General features: G+C 44.2%; 1 protein-coding gene across 1 annotated transcript in view; it reads right to left on the bottom strand.

Moving 5' to 3' along the window:
* The window catches only part of LOC149451455 (signal transducer and activator of transcription 5B), a 333,063-nt gene that overhangs the window by 143,942 nt on the left and 175,662 nt on the right, over positions 1 to 13,459 (bottom strand). Inside the window, exon 3 of the mRNA XM_089690636.1 lies at positions 2,587 to 2,648. The gene's annotated coding sequence lies outside the window, so the exon portion shown is untranslated. The remainder of the gene's footprint in view (positions 1 to 2,586; positions 2,649 to 13,459) is intronic.

Below are 13,459 nucleotides of genomic sequence, written 5' to 3' on the forward strand. Positions count from 1 at the left end.
CTGGAGACGTCCCTGTCAGAATACAATAGCACAGCAAGGAGGATCCCCCATCCACCTTGTTTGTACGGATGGGGGAGTTTTGTCAGTTTTTTCAATCAGCCCGCTGGCTCATGGAAATAAAAGTGATCACTGTATAGCCAGGCACTCCTGTAGTGATATTTCACAGTCACTTCTTTACTGACCTATCATGATTGCAGTTCTAAATAGTTTAATGACACGTTACTCCTATAGCTTGTAAACTGTTCTAATAATTAAAGCAAAATATTGGTTTCAGAGATTTAGAAAGAATGTGTCATTCTAAAACCTCTGTGGATATAGAAGACAATTAATTTGGACATCTCTGGGACCATATTAAAGTGATACTAAAGGTTCAGCTTTTTTTTAAAAAAAACCAAACATATTATACTGTATTTTCCGGCGTATAAGACGACTGGGCGTATAAGACGACCCCCTACTTTTCCTGCTAAAATGTAGTGTTTGGGCTATACTCGCCGTATAAGACTACCCCTCTTCCAATGCACACCAGTGGGAGGAATAGTGCCCCATCATTGGTGTCAGTGGGAGGAATAGTGCCCCATCATTGGTGTCAGTGGGAGGAATAGTGCCCCATCATTGGTGTCAGTGGGAGGAATAGTGCCCCATCATTGGTGTCAGTGGGAGGAATAGTGCCCCATCATTGGTGTCAGTGGGAGGAATAGTGCCCCATCATTGGTGTCAGTGGGAGGAATAGTGTCCCATCATTGGTGTCAGTGGGAGGAATAGTGTCCCATCATTGGTATTAGTGGGAGGAATAGTGCCGCATCATTGGTATTAGTGGGAGGAATAGTGTCCCATCATTGGTGTCAGTGGGAGGAATAGTGTCCCATCATTGGTATTAGTGGGAGGAATAGTGCCGCATCATTGGTGTCAGTGGGAGGAATAGTGCCCCATCATTGGTGTCAGTGGGAGGAATAGCGCCCCATCATTGGTGTCAGTGGGAGGAATAGCACCCCATCATTGGTGTCAGTGAGAGGAATAGTGCCCCATCATTGGTATCAGTGGCAGGAATAGTGCCCTATCATTAGTATCAGTGGGAGGAATAGTGCCCCATCATTGGTATCAGTGGCAGGAATAGTGCCCTATCATTAGTATCAGTGGGAGGAATAGTGCCCCATCTTTGGTGTCAGTGGGGCGAATCGTGCCCCATCATTGGTATCAGTGGCAGGAATAGTGCCCCATCATTAGTATCAGTGGGGGGAATAGTGTCCCATCATTGGTGTCAGTGGGGGGTGGAATAGTGCCCCAACATTGGTGTCAGTGGGAGGAATAGTGTCCCATCATTGGTGTCAGTGGGGGGTGGAATAGTGCCCCATCATTGGTGTCAGCAGGGAGGGGATAGTGCCCCATCGTTGGTGTCAGTGGGGGGGAGGAATAGTGCTCCATCATTGGTATCTGTGACACCAATGATGGGGCACTATTCCTCCCACTGACACCAATTACACTTGCTGACCCCTGTTCTAGTATGGTGCTGCTGCAGCCAGCATATGTGGTTGCAGCAGCACCTCTACACGGCACACTTACCGGCCGCTCCTTTACTCGATTTTCGCTGGGCCGCTCGGCTCCGCCCCCTCGCCGGTGATTGGCTGCCTGTGTGCCTTTCCTGAGCTACAGTTCTGGCGGCCAATCACCGGTGAGGAGGCGGAGCCGAGCAGCTGCGTGAACATCCAGTGGCCAAACTGAAGGAGCAGCCGCGCTTCCTGGACCGGATTGTCGTGGGACCAGAGCCAGGTAAGAAACAGCAGCCCCTGCCCACCCCTGTATTTAGTGTCCCTTCCGTTGGAAGGGGTGGGGGGGGGGGGGCGGTGGAGGCATCGCGCCACCCCCCTAAAAAGTGTCAGTATGCCGTATCCCGGCGTATAAGACTACCCCCGACTTTTGAGAAGATTTTCAAGGGGTAAAAAGTCGTCTTATACGCCGGAAAATACGGTACTTACCTGCTCTGTGCAACGGTTTTGCACAGAGCAGCCCCCGTCCTCCTGTCCTGGAGCCCCTCACTAGTGCTCCAGACTCCTCTCCGTCGAGTGCCCCCGTGGAAAGCCGCTTTCTTTTAGGGGACCCGAGCAGGCTCACTCCTAAGCCACCCTATCTGCGTCTATTGACACAGACCGGGTGGCTCAGCCCCGCCCCCATCACAGCATTTGATTGACAGCAACAAAAGCCAATGGCTCCCACTGCTATCAGTCTGCCCAGTGAGGAGGGAGACAGCAGCTAGAGACGCTGCTCTCATGCACATCGCTGGATCAGATCACAGAGCCTCTGTTACCAAGCCCCCTATGAGTGGGGGTGAAATGCATCAGAGGGCGTGGCCAGAGTGATGGCTGAGGCCATCCTACTACATCCCATTCTTCTCTGGCTCCTGGGGTTCCATTTGAGTGGCGTTCTGGTATGTTGCTGTTCTGCAAGTGGTTAAGACAAACAGACAAAAGCTCATGTGCATGAGTCCTAAGTCTCAAATCATCTGTGTGCAAGAAGCCCCAAGTGGTTTTAGCTGCATTTCTATAGCAGTCTAGGCCCAGGAATAAATATGAAATATTCAAAAACACTTACTTATGTTTTAGAAGCAGGCCAGCGCAAGGATGCGGAATTGTCCACCGGATCCCCAGTGAAACCTGCAGGAGAAAAACAGATGAGTGACTCAAGCTCTCTAGATAATGAGTCAATAATAAAAAGCTGTATTTCATGACTCATTCCTTAGACCGCTTTCTTCATGCATGTAATTCCCTATTAGAAAAACAATTCTTTAACACATTATAACGTCAGTGATCATAACAATCAGTGCTAAAGGCTGATATTCAAAAATCACCCTAAAGCCATCTGCACTTTACATTAGTATACTTGCAGACGCTATTGGATTATTGAAGAATGTTCACAAATATAAGCAATGCAGTCTTAGGCAGAGTGGCTGAGGAAAGTGCCAGACATTTCTTTAAAGGAGAAGTCCAGCCAAAGCTCTTTTGGCTGTACTTCTTCTGTGGATCACAGGAGTGTAGTTCATTCTGCACTCCTGTGACCCGTTTTCAGCTGAGAGCAGGCTGAAGTCCACTGTCAGCTGACGTCACTCAGCCGGTCCAGGCTGGGGAAAGATCCAGACTTTAAAGTCAGGACCCACCCCAGAGTCTGGAATGGCATCAGGCTCAGCGCAGCACTGAGCATGAGCCAGCCGCTCCCTCCCCCTGCACAGCCCAGCACTCAAGTAAGTGTTGGGGGGCAGAGCAGAGAGCCAGGGACTGACAGTCCCACTCTCAGAGGGGGACAGATGCAGCATCAGCATCGGACTGATGCTGCATCCACCTAGCAGAGTACAAATGGGGGGGGGGGGGGGGGGGACTCTACTTCTCTTCTAAGGTCAGGTTTGTGTTTAACTAAGGACCTATAAAAACTTGGGGAAATGGGATCAGAAAACGGCATCACATTTCCAGCACCGCATTAAAAACGCACTGCTGTGATCTGCAGTGAGTGTCAGTGCAATGTTAACGGCACCCAAAATGCATGTCACAAACACAATGAGCCTGCCTGCACTGAAGCACATGGTACAAAACTACCGTGCAATCTGGTTGTACACTACTTTGGCACGATGGGTGTGCCAGGAATGGGCTCAAATCGCACCGCACTGAATCACTTGTGAATTGCACAGGAACGAGAGCACATTCCTGTGCGATTCACAGGCGATTTGTAGTGTGGACCTAGCCTTACAGAACTTAAGCTAGGTACACACTATTCGAATTGCATATATCCACTGACAAGACCTTGAGCAACACATGCCATTTTTTTTTGTTATGTGCAAGGAAGTCAGACCTGCAAGTATTGTATAGATTAAAAAAGGTACAGAACGAGGTGCTTTACAGTAAAAAAATTAATTTACGTGTTCTTTTATTTCCCTGAAGGGTGAAAACAGACACCCAGTAGAAGACCAGAAACCAAAACAAGTAGTCTGTTGTTCATGAAAAGTACAAAGTGTTGGGAAATCCAAGTGAACATTAAAACCTAATAAGATAATAATCAATCTGACAAACACTTGGCATTAGGGCAACTTGTGTATTAAACGAGCACGTCAGTAGTCAAGTATATGCTTTACTTTATTCACAGTATCAATTATGATCTTTAGTGGCTATACATATACACTTATACATACAAACATACTGTATACTCAAAATCAGCATCAGATAAAATCAACTTCCCACTTAGATATAAAGAAATAATATCTTGGAGCATCCTGGCATCAGATGAATATACATTTAAAAACAGTTACACGTGTGCCAACACAGATGTGCTAGTCAACACATTTTTAACTTGCAATGCACTTTTTATTGAGTGTCAAGGCGCGTGAAAGTGCAGTTCAGTGAGTATGATGCATGTGTTGACACGTGTTTTTGATGTGTTTCCATTGATTTCAATTTAACCACCTTCCGCCCGCCCTATAGTACAATGACAGGCGCAAGGTGGTTCTCTCGTTCTGATAGGACGTCATATGACATCCTACCATTCTCACTGCGCATGCGCGGCTCAGGGAGCGCGCAGCGATCGCCGGTGCGCTGTGTCCCTTGGACACAGCAGATCATGGAAAGAGCCGAAGATGTCGAATCACAGCTGATCACATGTAAACATGGAAATGCCGGTTATCGGCATTTTTCTCCTCTCAAGCTGTCACGCTGACAGCTCGAGAGGAGAGGAGAGCCGGTAATCGGCTTTCCGCGGAGGGGACATGTAAACTGATCATCAGGGCACTGATGATCAGTGTGCCCTGATGATCAGTGTGGCCCCAGAAGTGCCACCTGTCAGTGCTCATCAGTGCCACGTGCCAGTGCCCATCAGTGCCACACCAATGCCACATAGTGCATACCAGTGCACATCAATGCCACATATCAGTGCCCATCTGAGCTGTCTTTCAATGTCACCCATCAGTGCTAGTCAGTGCCACCTATCAATGCCAATCAGTGCCACCTATCAATGCCAATCAGTGCCACCTATCAATGCCAATCAGTGCCACCTATAAGTGCTGCCAATCAGTGCCACCTATAAGTGCTGCCAATCAGTGCTGCCTATCAGTGTCATGTCTCAGTGTCATATCTCAGTGTCATGTCTCAGTGTCATGTATCAGTGCTGCCTTTCAGTGCCCATCAGTGATGCCTGTCAATGCCCATCAGTGCAACCTACCAGTGCCTCCTCATCAGTGCCACCTATCAGTGTCCATCAGTGCAGCCTCATTAGCGCACATCAGTGAAGGAGAAAAATCACTTATTTACAAAATTGTAAAACTTTTTTTTTTCAAAATTTTCAGTGGTTTTTGGTTTGTTTAGGAAAAAAAATTAAATTCCCAGAGGTGATTAAATACCACCAAAAGAAAGCTCTGTCTCAAAAATATGCTGAAAATTTCATATGGGTACAGTGTTGCATGACTGCACAATTGTCATTCAAAGTGTGACAGCGCTGAAAGCTGGAAATTGGCCTGGACAGGAAGGGGGTATAAGTGCCCTGTAGGCTAGTGGTTAAAATGCACCAAAGAAATATGCATACATGTGAAACCAGCTGTGCTATGATGCATGACGTCTACTTAATTTTTAATTAACCACTTCCCGACTGCCCTATAGCAGAACCACTGCTACACGGCAGCAGGGCTGCAGAAAATCATACATATATATATATATATATATATATATATATATATATATATACACACACACACACACGATTTTGCATTTCTGGGTAGGGGGCGTGCCCTGCCCACACTGCCTTTGGCGGTTACAGCTGTCGATCACCGGGTCCCAGCCAGAGATTCCCTGGCGATCACTGAGGAACACTGACAGAGGAGAGGTCTGTATGTAAACAATACAGATCTCTCCAATGTCAGCACCATCATGCTGCTTTGTATTGCTCTGCATAGCTGACAGGGGTTATAACCCTCCCTTACTCTATCCAGTTCCAACTCTATCTTGCCTATAGTTCTACTTTAACTATTTATTATATCTATGGAGTAAAGGAGTAGGAATTATTACCTTTTTAACCTCTGCTCTGGTGCTGTCCTCTTGTGCCCATTTCTCTGGTCTGTAGGCAGGTTGTCCCTCAATGTCATCATGTATAATGCAAGGATATTAACCTGCATTGTACGTGGAGGAGGCAGACATGCGACCACTGCCGTAAGAACCTTAGAAAAGAGGTTTTGTGGGATCAGTCACACAGCTGGAGTGATTGTGTTGGAGTGAGGAAGGCATTACAGTGTATTCATGCACCCCTAGACTTCATGAGCATTTAACCCTTGCGGGGGGGGGGGGAAATGATGCAAGGTTTTTTTTCTGTGCTCAGAGTTGCACTTTAAACTCTGTTCCTGTCACACCACCCATCATGGTGGAGCATTTCCCATCTTCTTGCTGCATTTCCGGTTATAGAATATGAGCCCAGCATGGACAGTGGGACCTTGGCTTGACATACACTTGAATGCCAATATTTCTCTTATTACTGGAGTGATGATAATTTAACGTCTCAGCAAGTACTAAAGAATGAAATCATTTTTGGTGCACTGACACTCGCATTAGTGAGAATCACCGTAAATAGATCACATTAACATAATATTGAAAAAAATGTTTACAAATCTACATTCAACATAAATAAATATTCAGTACCAATCAATGTGGAAAATGTGTGTCAGAACCAATTTGTTTTTAATGCAAAACATTACCATCCCTCAATTTCTTCACAAACACGACACAATCAAGTGTTTTTTATTAACATAATCCATAATCCATTTTTTCTCTGTGGCTGGCTTGGATATATTTTGGCTTTGTCGGCATGTACACATTTGATTAGGGTTTCCGCGATTCCTCTTATTATATTAATACAATGAGGAGACAGACACGATAAGACATGTTGTGCCATGAGGCTTAAGGACATTACATCTGGCCGGAGCATCTTGGTAAACAGCCGCTGGGATAAACACAGATAGGAGAAATTAGAGCTGGAGTCTGTATGATAAACTCTAAATTAATCTGTGGATTTAAGGATTAGACTCATGAGTTGAGAGACGCTTGGGGGGGTTAAAGGTTATAAATGAGGAGCGTTTTGATGAAAGGAAACTCGATTTAGGTCTCAATTATGACAGAGGACAAACCGTTCATACAAAGAGGACATTTCATTAGCGGATGAGGAGGATAAGGAGCGAAGCATAAAGGAGCACAGTGTGACACAGGCCACATCTCTGGCATTAAAGAATAGCAAAGCCTCAATAACAAAACAGAACAAAAATACGCACACTCAAATCATACAACAATCTAAAAGACACATTTACAATTAATCAAAAATCAAGGTAAAATAAAAGACGCAATGAAGGACCGTGGAACTGAAATAGATGTTATTCAGAAAGCAGCAGATTTTATTTTTATTAGCTCAGTACATGACTAAGTAGAACTATAGGCAAAACATTTTTAATTTTAATTGTTGATAAGAGTAATGGAGGGTTATAACCCCCATCAGTTTGTTTGCAAACTGTGTCCTATTGGGGAGATTTACCTTCACTTCCTGTCCAATAGCCAAAACAGGAAGTGAAATGAGATCCCTGCAAAATTAAGGGAATCCCTTGAGGTCCCCCAGTTCACCAGAACTATTGTCCCCATTGGAAAATTTAAAGAATTAAAAGAATTTCCATCTATCCTTGTTCTAGGGGCCTCCTAAAATTTGGTATTTTCTTTCAGGGTCCATACACACTGGCTTACAAAAAGATGCTTCTATAGGAGTTTTGGGTGTTTTGCCTGTTGAAGCAGCTCAATGTTATCCTAGGTGTCCATGAGGCAAATTTTAAGCGGAGCGTTAAAAGGCAGAAAAAAAACCCTCTTCTGGTTTGCATTTCTGTTTGGTGTTTTCTGGCAGAAAAATTACTAAACACTCCTACATGCTCCTAAACATGTACAAAAACTGGTGGCTTTTTTTGTAAGGTTAGTGTGCATTGAACCTTACTTTCACTTCAAAAAGCGTTTAGGAGCACAAAAAAAATAATTTTGTAGCATTTTTGGGAGCGTTTTTTCAGCAAAAACTAGCTTGTTTTTCTACCCATACTGTAAAAACGCTAATACAAAGCTAATGCTCACAAACACTCCTATACCTCTACTTCAAGCTGGCACAAAAAACGATATTATCAACGTTTTTCATCCAGCTTTTTTCTAGCGTTTTTTGAGCTCTACCAAGTGATCAACTGTGTCCAATCACAGCTGATCACATGTGAATAGGAAATCCCAGTTATTGGTAGATCTCTCCTTATGCTGATAAAACGTGAGGAGTGCCGATAATCAGCATTCCTCAGAGGGGACATCTAAACTGATCAACATAAGGGCACTGACTATCAGTGTAGCCCCATCAGTGCCACTTGTCAGTGCCCATCAATGTCACCTGTCAATGCCCATCAATGCCACATATCAGTGCCCATCAGAGCTGCCTTTCAGTGCCAGTCAGTGTCACCTATCAGTGCCGCCTAACAGTGCCCATCAGTGCCGCCTAACAGTGCCCATCAGTGCCGCCTAACAGTGCCCATCAGTGCCGCCTAACAGTGCCCATCAGCTCCATCTATCAGTGGCATATATGAGTGCTGTCTTTCAGTGCCCATCACTGCAGCCTCATTAGCGCACATCAGTGAATGCTGTCTTTCAGTGACCATCAGTGATGCCTGTCAATGTTCACAAGTGATGCCTGTCAATGCCCATCAGTGCCTCCTACCAGTGCACATCAGTGCCACATATCAGTGCCCATCAGAGCTGCCTTTCAGTGCCAACTATTAGTGCCAGTGTCACCTGTCAGTGCCGCCCGTCAGTGCTGCCTATCAGTGCCCATCAGTGGGACCTATCAGTGCCCATCAGTGGGACCTATCAGTGCCCATCACGGCAGCCTCATTAGCGCACATCAGTGAAGGAGACAAATTATTTATTTACAAACTTTTATAATGGAAACTAAGAAAAAACTTTTTTCTAAATTTTCAATCTTTTTTAGTTTGTTTAGCAAAAAAATAAAAATCCCAGTGGCGATTAAATACCACCAAAAGAAAGTTCTATATGTCACAAAAAAAATATACAAATTTCGCTTGGGTACAGCGTTGCATGACCGCGCAATTGTCATTCAAAATGTGACAGCACTGAAAGCTGAAAATTGGCCTGGGCAGGAAGGGGGTAAAAGTGCCCTGTAGGCAAGAGGTTAAAGAGAATCTGTCACCAAAAAAATCATCACAGGGGACTTTGTGTCCCCTATGTGATTGAAAAAAAAAAAGTTAATTTAAAAAATTTTCACAAAAAAAGTTACACCCAAGCACATAACACCCCCCCCCCCACATATATATATGCATGTATGAATGTATACGCGCATGTTAGGGGTGCATACGCGTGGAACCGTTGACTGCGATACACGTTAAAAATCAGCGCACACGCCAGAGTGAGAGCAATAATTCTAGCACAGGACCTCCTCCATAACACTGAACAGATGACCTATAGGGGCTTTTGAATCATCGCATACAGAAAATTTAAGATAGTAAAGTTTTTTACAAGCACATTTAAGGTTTGACATGCAGGGTATTTATTTACTCAGCACAACGTCATCTTTTAAATTTTACCAAAAATGTGGGTAATTTATTGCATTTCTTTGCGTTAAAATTCACGTTAGTGTGCTCTTTACTGGAATGTTGTGTTTCCTAGAGATTTGCAGTAATATTGTGTGACATTAAAAAATTTGAACTACTACTATTTTATTCTCTAGGGTCTTTGCTTTCAGAAAGTACATAATGAATGGGGCTTTTGTGTAATCTTTAGGCCTAAAATAATTTTTTTTTAAACGTGTGCAAAAAAAATGGCTCCGGCAGCAAAAGAAAAAGGCAAATCATTTGTGCCTAGAGTTGGGCTTAAAAGAAGAATTCCAGGGATGGCATTTTTACATACTGTAGTTACATTGGTCCAGCTTGGACTGATGTAACTATGCATATAACATACCTGTGGAATCCCTGTGGAATCTGTAAACCACTGAAGAAGACACTACTACTCCAGTGACCTCCACTAGCTTCTAGGTCACATGCCAAGCAGCTGGCCTGACACATTGTAGTAGATTACTTGGGACTTGGGACAGGTGTCATTTCTGGAATGAATGCCAAGCATTCGCTAAGCGGATGAGGTGGAGAGGGCGATGTCACTACCCCTCCTTAATGCCTCGTCCAATGACCTCCTGTATTCAGAAAGCAGCAGGGCAGCCATTTGGAACAGGACCCGGAAGCAAGTGGAGATCACTGGAGAGTTGGTGTCTACTTCAGTGAATTTTAGCTTCTAGAGCATGGGTGTCAAACTGGCGGCCCTCCAACTGTTGTGAAACAAGAAGTTCCATCATGCCTCTGCCTTTGGGAGTCATGCTTGTAACTGTCAGTCTTGCAATGCCTCATGGGGCTTGTAGTTTGGCAAAAGCTGGGGAGCCGCCAGTTTGACACCAGTGTTCTAGAGGGATCCCACTGGTATGGTATGTGCATAAATACATTGGTCCAGCCTGGAAAACAGGTAAAAATGCCACACCCAGAATTCTTCTTTAAGAGAAAGGAGAATAGTTCGTGCCTGAAGTCGAGCTTTAGGAAAAAGGCAACTGTGTTGGGAGTTGTACTTCAAACCTCTTTTGGGCCACCTGCAATCTGAGAACGCTACGCAATCATCAGACAGGTTTATTTTAACAGAGATAGGTCAAATCATGAATGCAGTCATCAAACCACTGCTTGCATAGCTCCAACCCCCACCAAATTATCTGAATCAAAGAAATGAAGCCAAACTGGCAGATCTAATGACGAATGCATTTCGAATGTGTGGGTAACTTTATAAATATACACACACAAGACAGGGTGTTTACAAACACTCAGATACACATTATACAGGAATACTATCAAGCTGTCAGAAAACAAATCATTGCTCAGGCATCTCTAACGGCATGTAATGAATCCTGATGTGGAGTACAGAAAGTTGGTTTCCATCCTCTGACCTTAAAGACCCAGGATATTGTTACCTACACTCTTCTGCTGTGTAATCATGTAACTGACCCAGGATGGGACCACCCTGTGTTCCCTCTAGTTTCTGGAACATCTGAGCAAGGCTTTCCATCACATGTATTCTGACCCAGATGATTTTCACCATGAAAGATGAGAGAAGTGACTTTCTGTATGTATCTCCCAAACCCCCAAACTGTTGCATGTTTGCAATATAGGGGGTGCTTCGTAAGGTAGAACTCTTGCCAATATGTTTTTGGATAGCACGCGGGAGTTAAAACGTTTTCAACTTCAACTCCCCATAGGACTCTACTCAATCAAATAGACTAAATTGTCAAGTACTTAAAGTGAACTAAACGGTATCTGAGAACCACAAAGTTAAAATGCTATTCAATTCATTTTAATATTCAAAGCAAAGTCATCCATGTCTCCATGCTTTATTTTAAAAAAATCGCTTTGAAAAACACCCTCCTAGCATATTAGCTCATTTTGAATAAGGGCAGATGATTAATTTAACACTGAATTCTGGGAATCCATCTTCCCTTAGCTCAGGCATGCAGGCAGGAGGGAGGGTGTGCTTAGCTTTAAAATCCCCTCCTGCAGATGAAAAAAAAAAATGGGATAAATGGCATCATTTTGGTCCAGACCTGAAACCAGAAAGCAACTGTAGAAATGTAAAAAAAAAAAAAGTTGAGAAGTATGGGATTTAGTTTTTACAAAAAAATCATACTTACATAGGTGGATGCTGCATTGTTCCAATGCTTCATCTGCCCCCTGCCGCCTCTAAGTGTGAGAACTCAGTGATCACATGATCACTGATCGCCCAGTTCTCACTGCCACTGTGAGCAGAGAGCAGTGACAGTCAGTCACCACTGTCTGCTCTACCCCCGCCCCACGCTTCTTGGAGTGCTGGGCTGTGGAGGGGGAAGCAGCGGATGGCTCCGGCTCTCAGCGCTCTGCTGAGAGGCTGAGCCAGGTGCCGCTCCAGACTCTGGGGTTTAAAGTCGGGATCTTTCCACAGCCTGGACCTGCTAAATGAAGTCAGTCTGCTGTCAGCTGAAAACGGGTCACAGGAGTGCAGAACGAACTGCACTCCTGTGAGCCACAGGAAAAGCACAGCCAAAAGAGCTTTGGCTGTACTACTCCTTTAAATTGATTGTAGGTGCTAGATTTTTTTTTCATTAAAAGAACAAACATGTCACACTTACCCAATCTCAATGCAGCGATATGCACGAGAGCCAAGGTGCTCTCTTCTCTCTCCCTCCTCATTGGCTCAGATACAGCAGCAGGAACCATTGGTTTCCACTTCTGTCAATCACAGCCAGTGCCCGTTCTGTGTACCTAATGGAGCTCAGAGCACTGGTGAAGGACAGAGAAGAGGCTGCTCTGTGTAAAACCATTACACAGAGCAGGAAAGTATAACATGATTGCTATTTTAAGAAAACAAACAAACATTTAATATCACTTTAATGTCGATTAATAGAGTTAACGGCAGCACTAGGCCTATTTTTTGGAACAGAAACATAACAAGGAGTGGGTAGCCTGTCTGAAAGCTATGTGACTGGCTCCTGTGGATGACCTTCCATGGCAGAACTTAAAAAAACAATCCAATGCAACACAATAAATGCCACAATACCTAAATACTTTGATGATGTTTTTCTTCGATTTACCCCATGAGAATGTAGTATCTGTAGTATTTAGGAGAAAGCTGGATCCTGTCCCTATTCTAACACTTGAATGAAGTTGGGGATGTTGAAGGCTACCTAAGAAGGAGTTAATGGGCAGTTTCTATTTTCTCTATCCTCCCCTGACATCCTGTGTCCTGCATTGATAAAGGGATCAGTTGGAGGAACCACTGAGCACGGCAGGGCACACAGCAAATCCACTTAAATAATTCCAGCCACGGTATATAATTTTTACATAATTACATTGGTCCAGGTAAGATCAATGTAACTATGTATATATGGAGAGCGTGACATTACCTCCCTGCCTCTCCACCTTGTCCAATCAGAGAATGCTTTGTGTTTATTCAGAAAATGCAAAGCATTGTCTCAATGGTGCCTGTTCTGTTTGGCTGACCTCCTGTGTGGCTGACTTCAGTAATTGTCAGCTTCCTGGGACAAGGTATACAGTATCTCACAGAAGTGAGCCCACCCCTCACATTTTTGTAATCATTTTTCATGTGACAACACTGAAGAAATGACATTTTGCTACAATGTGACGTAGTGAGTGTACAGCTTCTATAACAGTGTAAATTTGCTGTCCCCTCAAAATAACTCAACACACAGCCATTAATGTCTAAACCGCTGGGAACAAAAGTGAGTACACCCCTAAGTGAAAATGTCCAAATTGGGCCCAATTAGCCAATTCCTCTCCCCAGTGTCATGTGACTCTTTACTGTTACAAGGTCTCAGGTGTGAATGGGGTGCAGGTGTGTTAAGT

This window comes from Staurois parvus, unplaced genomic scaffold, assembly GCF_062004578.1.
Source record: "Staurois parvus isolate SC_StPar_1 unplaced genomic scaffold, SC_StPar_1.0 ptg000538l, whole genome shotgun sequence".
NCBI lineage: Eukaryota > Metazoa > Chordata > Amphibia > Anura > Ranidae > Staurois > Staurois parvus.